Consider the following 13015-nt stretch of genomic DNA (forward strand, 5'->3'; position numbering starts at 1 on the left):
TTCTTGAAAGATGCTGTCCAGCTCCTTTTTTGATTATAGCTTTCAGTTAGTCCAGTGATTCTGACATTTTCTTTGTCTTGAATCTATGTCCATGTCAGTTGCTTTTCCCATGAAGATGTTTACATTTTTCTTCTAATTTTTTTTCTTTCATTCTTGTGAATTAGTTTAACTGATTGCTAATGTCTCCCAATATCATTAGCTTCCACTTGCCCAATTCTAACTTTAAGGATTGGTTTTCTTCAGTTATTTTTGTACTTCCTTTTCCATTTGGCCAATTCTACTTTTTAAGTTGTATTTCCTTTTTCCAAACTGTTGACTCTTCTTTCATAATGTCATATATTGCCCGTCATCTTCTCCCACCGTGAGCCATTGCTGAGCCAAATTTCTCCCTGCCAAATTCAAACAGGCCTTTTCTGAAATCCTTCCAAAATATCTTAAGCTTGAAAATTATTACGCTTCAAATGGTTGTGGGTTCTGTCATTCCAAAATTCATTCAAAGACTTGATCTAACATTGATTCTAAAGGAAGCTAGGGAGAGCTCAAGCAATATCCTGGCTTCACTTCACTATCCTTGTTTTTGCCTTCCCCATCCCAATTAAAAAAAAAAATTCTCTTTTTCCTGAGCAGTGGGGTGGGGTGTTTAGGCAATCTAAATTAAGGAACTTGTCCAGGGTCACACAGCTAATATGTGTTAATTGGCTGAGGCCAAATTTGAACACAATCCTTCTGAATCCAGGGCCAGTGTTCTATTCACTGCACCATTTAGTTGCCTCAGGAATCAGTCTTTTGGGATTGGGCGGAGCCAAGATGGCGAAGAAGACACACACGACTTTATAAGCTCTTCTCTTACCCTCTTTATCAATATTATATCGAGCCTCAAAAAATAGTCTTGACTGCTACAATTCATAAAGATAAGTAAAACAACTCACCGGCCGAAGAAAATCTGCAGTCTAAAAAAAGGTTGGTTCCGGGGCCAGGGGAATCCCGACGCCAGACTGGGAGAGAAATTAGGTTCCGGGAGGTTTCAAACCGAGGGTGAAAAGCACAGATCTCCTGGGCCCAGCCCAACCCCAAATACAGGCTTTTCCAGGGCAGTTGTGATCCTGCACAGCAGGAGGACCTGTGGTTAGCCTCAATTGCCAGTGGGGAGCCGGCTTGGGGCCATGGGAAGCTTTTCCAGGGCCCTATTTGCATCAGGCAGAGACACTGGGCAGAGTTTGTGGCTTCTGCAATCAGCTCTAATACCTCCACAATCCCAAAGAGCTCCGGCCTGGGGCGGTAACACTTTCACCATTAGTGTCTAGCCCAGGGCATTCGATAATCCACTCAGCCCCTAAAGCAGTTTGAAAGCGGCAGTGCTGAATCCACTTCCTGTTGGGGGAAAACTCTCACCCAGAAACACTCCCATACCTCAGGCCGGAAATCTGTTTACATCTTTCCCTGCTCTGCAGAGGAAGTAACCCCTTGCCTAGGGAGACCTACCCAAAGGCTTTAAAACATGAATAAAAAGATAAGAAAAGAACAATCGAAACTTCTATGCAGAAAAAGGCAGGTCAACAAACCTGAAGAGAACCTCAAACAGCAAAAATGCATCAGACTGTCCTCCTTTACATAATGCTCTCATAGAAGAAGACCATTAAAAGTCTCAAAAGAAGTTAGAAGATAAATGGGAAAAGGAAAAAAGCCTTACAAAGGAAGCAACAACTTCCTGAAATACAATTGGAAAAGTTAAAAAATTCCCAGGAAGTGCAGGGAAACAAAATTGGTAATTGGAAAAAATAAAAAAAATCTCAGGAAAAAGTAAGGGTTGAAATTGGAAAAAAATAAAAATTCACTAGAAAGTAGGATTTGTAATTGGGAAAAAGACAAAAAACTCGCAAAGAAAGTAGGATCTGTAATTGGAAAAAGACAAAGAACACCAAAAGAAAAGTAGGAATCTGTAATTGGAAAAAAAATAATTACTAAAAAAAAAAATTAAGTAAAATGGAAAAAAATTCCCAGAAAAAACAATACATTTCAAAAAACTCAATTGGGACATATACAGAAAAGAAAGTAAAAAAAAAGCTATTGAAAAGAAAAAATCCTTTAAAAATTAAAGGAAACAAAATTTAAACAAATTTTCATTAGAACAGCAAGAAATCAATCAAAGCAAAAAACAAAAAAATGACAAACTGAAAAAAAAACCACAATTTTCTACCAAAAACGAACTTGGAAAATAGATCTGGAGAAGATAATCTGAGGATTATTGGACTTTCTAAAACATGATGAAAAAGAGCCCAAAATACTATTTTTACAAGAAATCATCAAAAAGGAACTTGCCCGAATTAATAGAATCAGAAGGTAAAATAGGCATTGAAAAAATTATGAACACCTTCTAAAAAAACCTAAAAATAAAAACCCCGGGATTATTGGGCAAAAATTTCCAAGAACTATCAGATTAAGGAAAAAAAATTTTACAAGCAGCCAAAAAAAAACCATTTAAATACCAAAGGTCCACAATAAGGATCACCAAAGATCTGGCCCTCACATTAAAGGAAAAAGGGCCCCTGGAATATGAATATTCCCAAAAAGGCACAAGAACGAAGATGCAGCCAAGAATAAACTACCCAATAAGCTGAACATTTTCTTCCAAGGGAAAGATGGACATTTAATAAGAAACAAATAAAATTCATTTGTTTCTGAAAAAAACCAGAACTAAAAAAAAATTTGATCCCAAGAATAGAACTCAAGAGATCAGAAAAAGGTAAAAAATAACTCTTGAAAATTGTATTTCTTTGTGGATAACAAAAAGAATACATGTATAATTTGATTTATGATATAACATAAAAAGGGTAGATATGGAAAAGGGATGATGGCAGAACAAAGGGGGAAGGAGGGGATAAAGAAACCATCCCACAAAGGCTAAGAAACTTATCATATCCAAGGAATTTAGAGGGGGAGGAACATTTGTAATCTTTTCTCATCAGAGTTAGCTCAAAAGAAAAATAATTGACATTTGTTTTAGAAAATTCTCCCGCCTCATTAAAAAAACAGAGAAAAGAGGAAAAAAGGGAAAAAAAGTAATAAAAGGAAGGAAGGAAAGACTCAAAAGGGGAGGAGGGATTATAAAAATTAAATATCCTGATACAAAAGAATTTAAATTTAAAAAAGGGGAAAAATTTAGGGGGAGGCAAGAATAAGTAAAACACAATCCTTTAATTGGGATGGCAGGAAATAAAATTTAGTAATTCTAACCCTAAATTAAATAGGGATGAACTCCCCCATAAGAAGGAAACAAATAGCAGACTGGATCAAAAAGTCAGAACCCTAAATATATTGTTTTACAAGGAAACACAATTTAAAGCAGGGGATGCATATAGAAGTAAAAGTAAAAGGCCAAACAAAAATCTAATTAACCTTCCAGGTAAAATCAAAAAAGGAAATACCATCCTTATCTCCAAATCAAGCAAAAAGTAAAAATTAATCTAATTAAAAAAGAAAAAAATACATCCATAAGGTAACTTAAACAACAAAGAAACAATATTTAAACATAAAAATACCAAGTAGTAAACTCCAACCCTAAAGGAGAAATTAAAAGAAATTTCAAAAAAAAAAACAACAAAAACTTAATAACCAGGAGAATCTCAACCTTGCACTCTCAGAAATTAAAAATCAAACCCAAAAACAAAAAAAAGAAAAAAGTAAAAAAAAAAAAAAAAATTAATATTTGGATCTTTGGAAAAAAATGGAGAATAGAAAAATATACTTTCTTCTCAACATTCATGGAAACCTATTCAAAAAAAATTATATATTAGGAACATAAAAAACTCAAAATTAAATCAAAAAAAAAATAAAATAACCCTTTAAATCATAATACAAAAAAAACCTTCAACAAAAAAATTGGAAATAGACCAAAAGAATTAGAAACCAAACCAATCTCATCTTAAAAAAAAATTTTGAAAACAAATTAAATAAAATTAATAAAATTTTAAAAAATGAAACATCATACCAAAATTTGTGGGAATCAAAAAAAGCAGTAAAAAGGTTTATCCCAAAGGCACCAAAAAAAACAAAAAAAATTAATGGAAACCAACTAAAAAAACTAAAAAAACCAAAAAAAAAACCCCAATCAAATACTAAATTAAATTCTAAAATTAAAAGAAATTAAAAAATTGAAATAAAAAAACATTGAACAATTAATAAAAACTAAAAATTTAGTTCTATGAAAAAGCCAAAAAAAAATAACCTTTGGTAAATCTAATTAAAAAAGGAGGGAAAAAGGGAAATTAGTAGTCTTAAAAATGAAAAGGAAACTTTCCCCAATGAAGAAATTAGAGAAATGGAGGAATTTATTTTACTCAACTTTATGCCAATAAATTTGATAACCTAAGTGAAATGGATGACTACCTCCAAAATACAGACTTCCCCAGACTAACAGAGGAAGAAAGTAAATTGCTTGAATAGTCCATCTCAGAAAAGAAAATAGAACAGGCAATTAAACAACTCCCTGAAAAATCCCAGGACCAGATGGATTTAATTGAATTTTAAACATTTAAAGAACAATTGGCCCCAATGCTATATAAATTATTTGATAAAATAGGAATGAAGGAGTCCTACCAAATTCCTTCTTGCAAGAACATGGTACTGATACCCAAACCAGGTAGGCTGAAAACAGAAAGAAAATTATAGACCAATCTCCCTAATGAATTTGATCTAAAATTTAAATAAGATATTTAAAGAAAGACTACAGAAAATCATCTCAAGATAATTACACTATGATCAAGTAGGATTTATACCAGGAATGCAATTGGTTCAATATTAGGAAAACTAATAATATAATTTAAATATTAAAACCAAATTAACAAAAACCAATGATCATCTCAATAAGTGCAGAAAAAAGCATTTGATAAAAATCCAACATCCATTCCTAATAAAAACATTGGGAGTATAGGAATAAATGGACTTTTCCTTTAAAATAATCAACATTATTTAAAACCATCAGTAAACATCATATGTAATGGAGACCAACTGCCCATTCCCAATTAAATCTGGGTAAAACAAAGGTTGCCCACTATCACCTTACTATTTAATATTTGTATTAGAAACATATTAAAATAAAACGAAAAGTTAAAAGGAATAAGAATAAACAATGGAAGGCCAAATTATCACTCTTTACTGATGACAATAATTTTAAGAATCCCAGAATTCTTAAAAAGTTAATGAAATAATCCACAACCAAGCAGTTCTGGTTTAAAATAAACCACATAAAGTCCATCAAAGCCATTCTTACATATCCTAACAAAATCCAACAGTCAGGTTAAAAGAAATTCCATTTTAAAGTAACTACTGATAATATAAAATATTTAGGAATCTATCTGCCAAGGGAAAATCAAAACTTTAGAGGCAAAATTACAGACCACCTTTTCCACAAATTAAGTCTGATTCCAATTGGAAAAATATTAAAATTCCTTCTTGGATAGGGCGACAAAATATAATAAAGATAACAATATTACCTAAACTAATCTATTTATTTAGCCGCTATACCAATCAGACTCCCAAAAAACTATTTTAATGACCTAGAAAAAAATAACAACAAAGTTCCTTATGGAAAAAACAAAAAGGTCCAAAATTTCAAAAATTAATGAAAAAAAAAATCAAATGATGGTGGCTTAAGCTTACCAGATCTAAAATTATATTATAAGGCAGTTCCAAAACTATTTAGTATTAGCTAAGGAATAGATTAGATTTGAATAAAATTGGTTAAAGGATAAAACAGTCCAAAATACAACCTAGTCTTTGACAAACCCAAAGATCAACTTTTGGGATAAGGCACTGTCGATAAAAAATTGCTGGAAAATTGGAAACTAATATAGCAGAAACTGGGCATTGATCCATATTAATCCAACCAAGATAAAGGTCAAAAATGGGTTCATGACCTAGGCAAAAAAAGAAATTATTAAAAATTAGAAACATGGGATGGTTTACCTCTCAGACCTGTGGAAGGGAAGGTCTTTTATGACCAAAAACAGAACTAGAGATTTCGTCACAAAATGAAAATTTCAATTATACCAAACTGGTTTGTACAAACAAAACTAATGCAGACAAGATTAGAAGGAAACAATAAACTGGGAAAATATTTTTACAGTCAAAGGTTCTGTTAAAGGCCTCATTTCCAAAATATGAAAATTAACTCTAATTTATAAAAAATCAAGCCATTCTCCAATTGAAAAATGGTCAAAGGATGAACAAAATTCTCAGATGGAAATTGGAAACTATTTCTAGTCAATGAAAAAGATGCTCCAAGTCATTATTAATCAGAGAAATCAAATTAAGACAACTCCTAGATACCACTAACACCTGTCAGATTGTCTAAGATGACAGGGAAAAAAATAATGATGGTTGTTGGAGGGGTGTGGGAAAACTGGGACATTTGATTCATTGTTGGTGGGTTGTGAAGAATCCAACCATTTTGGAGAAGTAGTTTGGAACTATCTCACAAAATTATAAACTGTTGCAACCCTTTGATCCAGCAATTTTACTACTGGGATTATATCCCAAAGAGATTATAAAGAAGGAAAGGGCCTGTATGTGCACGAATGTTTGTAGCCCTTTTTGTAGTGGCTAAAAGGAAACTGAATGGATGTCCATCAGTTGGAGAATTTCTGAATAAATTTGGTATATGAAAATTATGGAATATTACTGTTCTTAAGAAATGACCAACAGGATATTTCAGAAAGGCCTGGAGAGACTTACACGAACTGATGCTGGTGAAATAGGCAGGACCAGAGATCATTATATCTTCAACAACAATCTAGATGATGACCAGTTCTGATGGATCAGGCCATTCTCAGCAACAGATCAACCAAATCATTTCTAATGGACAGTAATGAACTAACAATATCCCAGAAAAAGAACTCTAGGAATGACTAAAACCATTACATTGAATTCCCAATCCCTATATTTATGCACACCTGCATTTTGATTTCCTTCACCAAGCTAATTGTACAATAATTCCAAGTCTGATTCTTTTGTACAGCAAAATAATATTTTGGTCATGTATACTTATTATGTATCAAGTTATATTTTAATATATTTAACATCTACTAAATTCATCCTGCCATTTTAGGGAGGGGTAGGGGGTAAGAAGTGAAAAATTGGAACAAGAGGTTTGGCAATTGTTAATGCTGTAAAGTTACCCATCTATATATCCTGTAAATAAAAGGCTATTAAATAAAAAAAAAAAAAATCAGTCTTTTGTAACATTTCATTTAGTAACATTGTTCTATATTCTTATGATTATGGTTCTTATATTATGATTATATTATAATATTATGATTTCTCACATTATTGACACTCCCCTCTTTTTTCTAATTATTTGTTATTTATAATTGTATATAAACTTACAAATAAAGATAAAATTTTGAAAACATTATTTTACTCCTCTGTATAATAAAATGCTTCTTTACATAGGATTCATGGCATGAGAAAAGCAATCAAAACCACTAATTGTAAAAAAAAAAAAATTGAGATTTATTTTTCTGAGGTTTTGGTTTTGCTTAGGATTATAATAAACAACTAGTCATTAATTTGCTAGTCATACTATACTATTTTAAAATAAATGTCCCTTTCAGCACAAAACTTTTCTGATACAATTAATATTGAGACTGTTGAAGAAATGGAAACAACCATAGAAGGTAAAATGATTATGACTAGAATGGCTTCACAGATAATGAAAATTTATATGTTTAAGATTATTGGGTCTGGGGAAGACCCAATGCTCCCCAATTTCATGCATATTAAAATAGTTCAGGGTAAAAATAATATAAGGGCATGTTAACATAGTAGCAAATATTAGCTTAAGTAGAATGAAAGGCCTCCCTTATTAACCATCTTTAATTAAAAAATTGAACAGCATAACTAAGAACTTAGATCACACATGGTCAGGCAATATAAAGTTACTACAGAATCCTGAAGAGAAGTCTATCCATTAGTGATAAAAGTGACATTGTATATAAAGGCACCTTCCTTCCCACAAAAATAAATTAGAATTAGATGGGGGACTAAACCTTCTGAGGGATGAGTGAAACATCCTGAAACAATTTAACTACATGTTTTATGATAATGGATAGTCCCATCAACTGCTCTCCTATTATCAGTCTTATATGAAGAAACACAATTGTATTTACTTAGAGAAAAAAAGAGAAAATCATGTCTTCAAATTATTGTCTTAACATTAGGCACATATGTCACAGATATGCTGCATCCTAACTCAAGATTTCTCCTAGATTAAAATCATCAATCAAGTAGAATTGAATATACTGCTGAATTTTTAGAGTGCATTATTTTATTTTTAGCATAAAAATAAGATTTACAAAGGGTAAATCTAAGCAACTGTTCAATCATTATAATTTGTATAATTCTTTTAAGAATCTAACTACTTGTCATCTTTTTACTTCAAATTAAAATGTGATACTTTTAAAACAAACCCTGTTAAAAGAAACAAAGAACAAAATAATCTTCAATTATCTATAACCTTTGATCTTAATTGAAGCAAGTTATTTAGACACAGAGCTTTTCATTTTTCCCATAATTTAACAGTTTCAGATACTTTATCTTGTTATTTTATACTTTTTCTTATTACTCTTTCTGAAAATTAGCTACATACATTTAAATGTAAGGAATAGAAAGTGATCTATCCATCCATACATACATATATCATTCATCTATCTATCCATGCTTCTATGTATGTGTCTAGGTATCTATCATCTCCTTTCATTTTCTATATTTTTATTGCTGTCATTATCATCACCATCACCACCACCACCACCACCATCACCATAGTCATCTCTAACAGAGTTAAAGACATGTCATGTGAAACAAGGATTTTTCAGTCAGTTCATTTTACCCTTTTACTACTTATTTATTGACAAGATGGATTTGCCAGAACATAAAAACCCTCCTCTAGGAAATAGTACCAATATATCTGTAATTTCATTGATTGATTGATTGATTGATGTATGAATAAACTCTCGTATTCAAGCAATTGACAATGCATTAACAAATTACACTTCAGTGTTAGATTCAACTCCTCTCTTTTAAGAACATTTCCCCAAACACTTGTTTCATTCCATTTGTATTCTTACATAATAAATACAACATATTCACAGTGCAGTTGGTCACAATTTTTTGTAAAGGCAAAATAACATTTAAAAAAGAGGAGGGTGGTAATTTTCTTTAATCCTCCCTCCATCTTTATGCACTGTAAAATAAGGCTTAGTATAGGGTGAGGTCAAGGAGAGAAAGGAAAATCTGGATCATTGATAACTGTTTCAGTGTAGGAGCTTCAATAAAATAGCTTTTAGAATGATACATTTAATTTCTGCTTACCCAGGCAGCCTTTTTCCTGAAGTCCTACCCATTCTTTGTGGTAGCTTTCTCTGCTACATTCACATATCCAAATGGATTCTTGCAATTTTTTTTAACCATCATTTTTTAACTCATCATTTTAACATCATCAAAATCTAGACTCCTCCTTAACTCTCATACACTTAATCAATTGATCTTTAAAAATGACTTTGATGCATTGCTGAACATTCTTCACCTTATCAAGCTTACTTTTTTTTTAGTTTAAAAAAAACTAAATTCCTATTTCAGATAAATGAGGGAATTCAAGTCCTGGAGGAGGTGATATGATCAGTGTTCAAATCTGACAAAAAGAATTGAAAAATACTATTCAGACCAATAGACGAGTGAGAAGACATTGATGCCTACATAAATTTATACACATAAAAATAAAACAATGAGAACAAAAACAAAATTAAGAGTTTATCTATGAAAAAACAAAGATTAAATGAGAACTTTTAAAACCATGGAGAGGTCAGAAAGAATGAGGATTGGGAAGGGTGGAAGAAAGATATTGAACTTAATAATTAGGAAATCATTAGTAACTTTTGAAACAAGAGTTTCATTTGAATGATGAAAGTGGAAGCCAAATCACATATAATTTAGAATTTACTGAAAGGAGAAAAAGTAATGCCACTTAGGGCAGCTTTCTCCAAAAAGGGAAGAAGTAATAGAATGATTACAGGTGTGTTTCTAGATAAAGGAAAGTTAGTTTAGAGATAGAGAGAGATTGATAATGAGCAACAATAATGCTCCCTTGAAAGAGGAATGGTAGGGAATCAAAGAAGTTTGCATCATAATTCAACATCGACAAATACTTTGCCATCTTATGTGATAATCTTTCTCACCTCTTTTTGTGGGAATTATTGAAATAAATTTAAATTTAAGATTAGGATATCTTTTATAAATTATGTATACATGAAAGATCCACTACTTCATATAACAGAGTGGGAAACAAGGATCACTTGTGTAAAATATCTGAGTGATGGGAAATGAGAAGCTGAAGTGAATCCTCAACAAAGAATTGGGTGAGATCATTAGCCAAGAAGGTAGGGGGAAGGGTATAAAGACTTGACAAATATAATTGCTGAGTTTCTTCAAATAAAGGTCCTGGTTTATACTGATTGTGGCTCCTTGATATTTGAATTGTTTCTTTCTGGCTGCTTGTAATATTTTCTCCTTAATGTACAGATGTTTTTAGAAAAATTGATTGGTTATTTTTTTCCCATCTTGAGTGCTGGGAAAGAACTTGGCAGACAAAAAATAAATTGTAAAGTGGCCATAATGACAATTATTGCTACAAACACATGTATATCTTTTGATAACCCTAACCCGATTTTTCTGAAATAAACTTTTTATTCAAAAATGCAGGGAAGTTAAAAAATAATACATCTATTAAAAGAAACTGGCTCTAATTACTTAAAAAGTTGGACAATTTAAGTAGGGTTTTATTATGCAAAATTAACCTTCATATTTTTGGATTACTGTAATGCAATTTAAAATTTACATATATGTATATAATGGAATAAGTTTTTGCAACTATTTACATTGTTTTTGAAAAGTGACTGGATGAGCTTTTATAGGAAATACAAAAAATTTTATATTCAGTTAAAATATCTATTTTTCCTTTAAAATACAATTAATGATTAACATTATTATAACATGGGAATCTTCATTGATGATGAAAATCCCTTTTCCAATTTGCTTCAACTTAAAATTTAATGATATAAGATGCTAAAGAGACTAAGATGAATATAGAATTCATTCCAGGGATTACAGTTATCCTCAACAGAGAACGATGATTTCTTTAACATGCCCATAAAAGGGAAAAATTGGAAATAAGAATAAAAACAGACTAACAGTTGTAGTGGAAACTAAGCTAGTCTGAGTACTTTATATTTAATTCTAGAGGCCAAAGGCATTTAGTAATCTTTAGTAAATGCATGACATGGATCCCAGCTTCTGAAACTGTGGTTTCATAACCCTATATGGAATCTTATAACTAAATGGGAGAGTCATGAATTTATGATTTATTATCAGAAAATATTTGATTTACATATCCATTTTGCATACCTATACACCAAGATCGTAAAAATAATTATTGGATGCAAAGAGGTCACAAGTGAAAAAAGCTTAAAGAGCCATAATGAAGGTAATTTGTTCCTCCCTTCCCTTGTTTTAGAAATATTAATTTGACAGATGTGTAGAAGATAGTTGGAAAAGCAGAAATATTAGAAGTAGAGAAGCAATCAAAAGACTCTTAAGAGTTCAGATGAGAGGTGATAAGAACTTGAAGTGAGATGGCTTGCATTTGTTTACAATAAAAGAAGATTGGAGTATAAGTGATGTTAAAAAATAAAACTGAATATATTATATCCAAGATTCACATATAGAAAATTTTCATTAAACATAACTGAGCATTGAATAACATTTTCTAAAATTCAAAACTAACATTTTCTGCTAATAAAAAGTTATGATAAGACAAATAGTAGCTGATAATGCATTACAAAAATAAATAATAATCTAGGACTCATTATCAATTTTCTAATGTGTTTTTATATGTCCTAAGAAGAGGTATTTTAAGTATTCCCCATATTAACTTAGCAAGACTGTAAATAGGATTAAATTAAGTAATAAATTCCTCATTTAAGTTCTTACTTCTAAATGTAAGACAACATAGAACATAGACTTCACTTTGAGAAGCTTTTATTAAATACCAATTGTATTCATAGACTTTTGATGATTAGCAACAAGTTTAAAAAAAAAAAAAATAGTCCCTTGACATTAAGGAGTTTCTGTTCTACTTAATATATACACAGAATTTACAGATTTTAGTACATACAAAAAATGGAAAAAGATAATGAAAATAATGAGGGGAATTAGGAAAAGATTACTATAGAAAGGAGCAGCAATGTTGAGCCCTGAATTAAGCTAATGGCTCTCAGACCTATAGGAAGGGATAGATAACCTTTTAGGCATTGGGCAGAGACAAATTATTGAAAGGCACAAAGATAGGAAATGTATTGCTGATTTTGGAAGGAATAATTAGAAACCAGTTTGAATGAGAATATGGAGTATATGAAAAGAAAGTCTGCCAAATAAGGATTATTCTCAACCAATTGCCCCACATGAGACTGTAGAAGCCCAGCCTAGCTAAAGCATCAAGGCCTTCAGCAAAAGAAATAGGGGAAATAATTTTTCAGATCAATCAAGCCACCACCAAAATGCTGATTACCTTCTCCCCTCAAATATCCATGGAAACATTTCAGAATCCTAAAATAAAGAGCCTTGGGAATTGTAGTGTCACCTAAACCAACAGATTTACTTCTAGCCCAAATCCCCTAAAATCATACAGCAGAAAAAATCAATGCAAAGGAGCCAAATTACCTTATTCCAGTAACAATTTCAGGTCAACAGCTACAAATAGTTAGATAAACACGGAAGCCATAGGAGTGGCAGAAGTCTCCAGATCAATACTTACCCCACAGCTGTAATGTGGGAAAGTAACTCCTGCAGAGAAAGGGCCAGCTATCCCCTTCCATTGTCAGTGAAATGTCACACAGTAGACTGTTTAGCCAGTCTAAGTAAAGCAACAGGTCACTATGAGGGAAAAATAAAGCATGCACCAAGCACC

The sequence above is a fragment of the Sarcophilus harrisii genome, chromosome 1, assembly GCF_902635505.1.
Source record: "Sarcophilus harrisii chromosome 1, mSarHar1.11, whole genome shotgun sequence".
Classification (NCBI taxonomy): domain Eukaryota; kingdom Metazoa; phylum Chordata; class Mammalia; order Dasyuromorphia; family Dasyuridae; genus Sarcophilus; species Sarcophilus harrisii.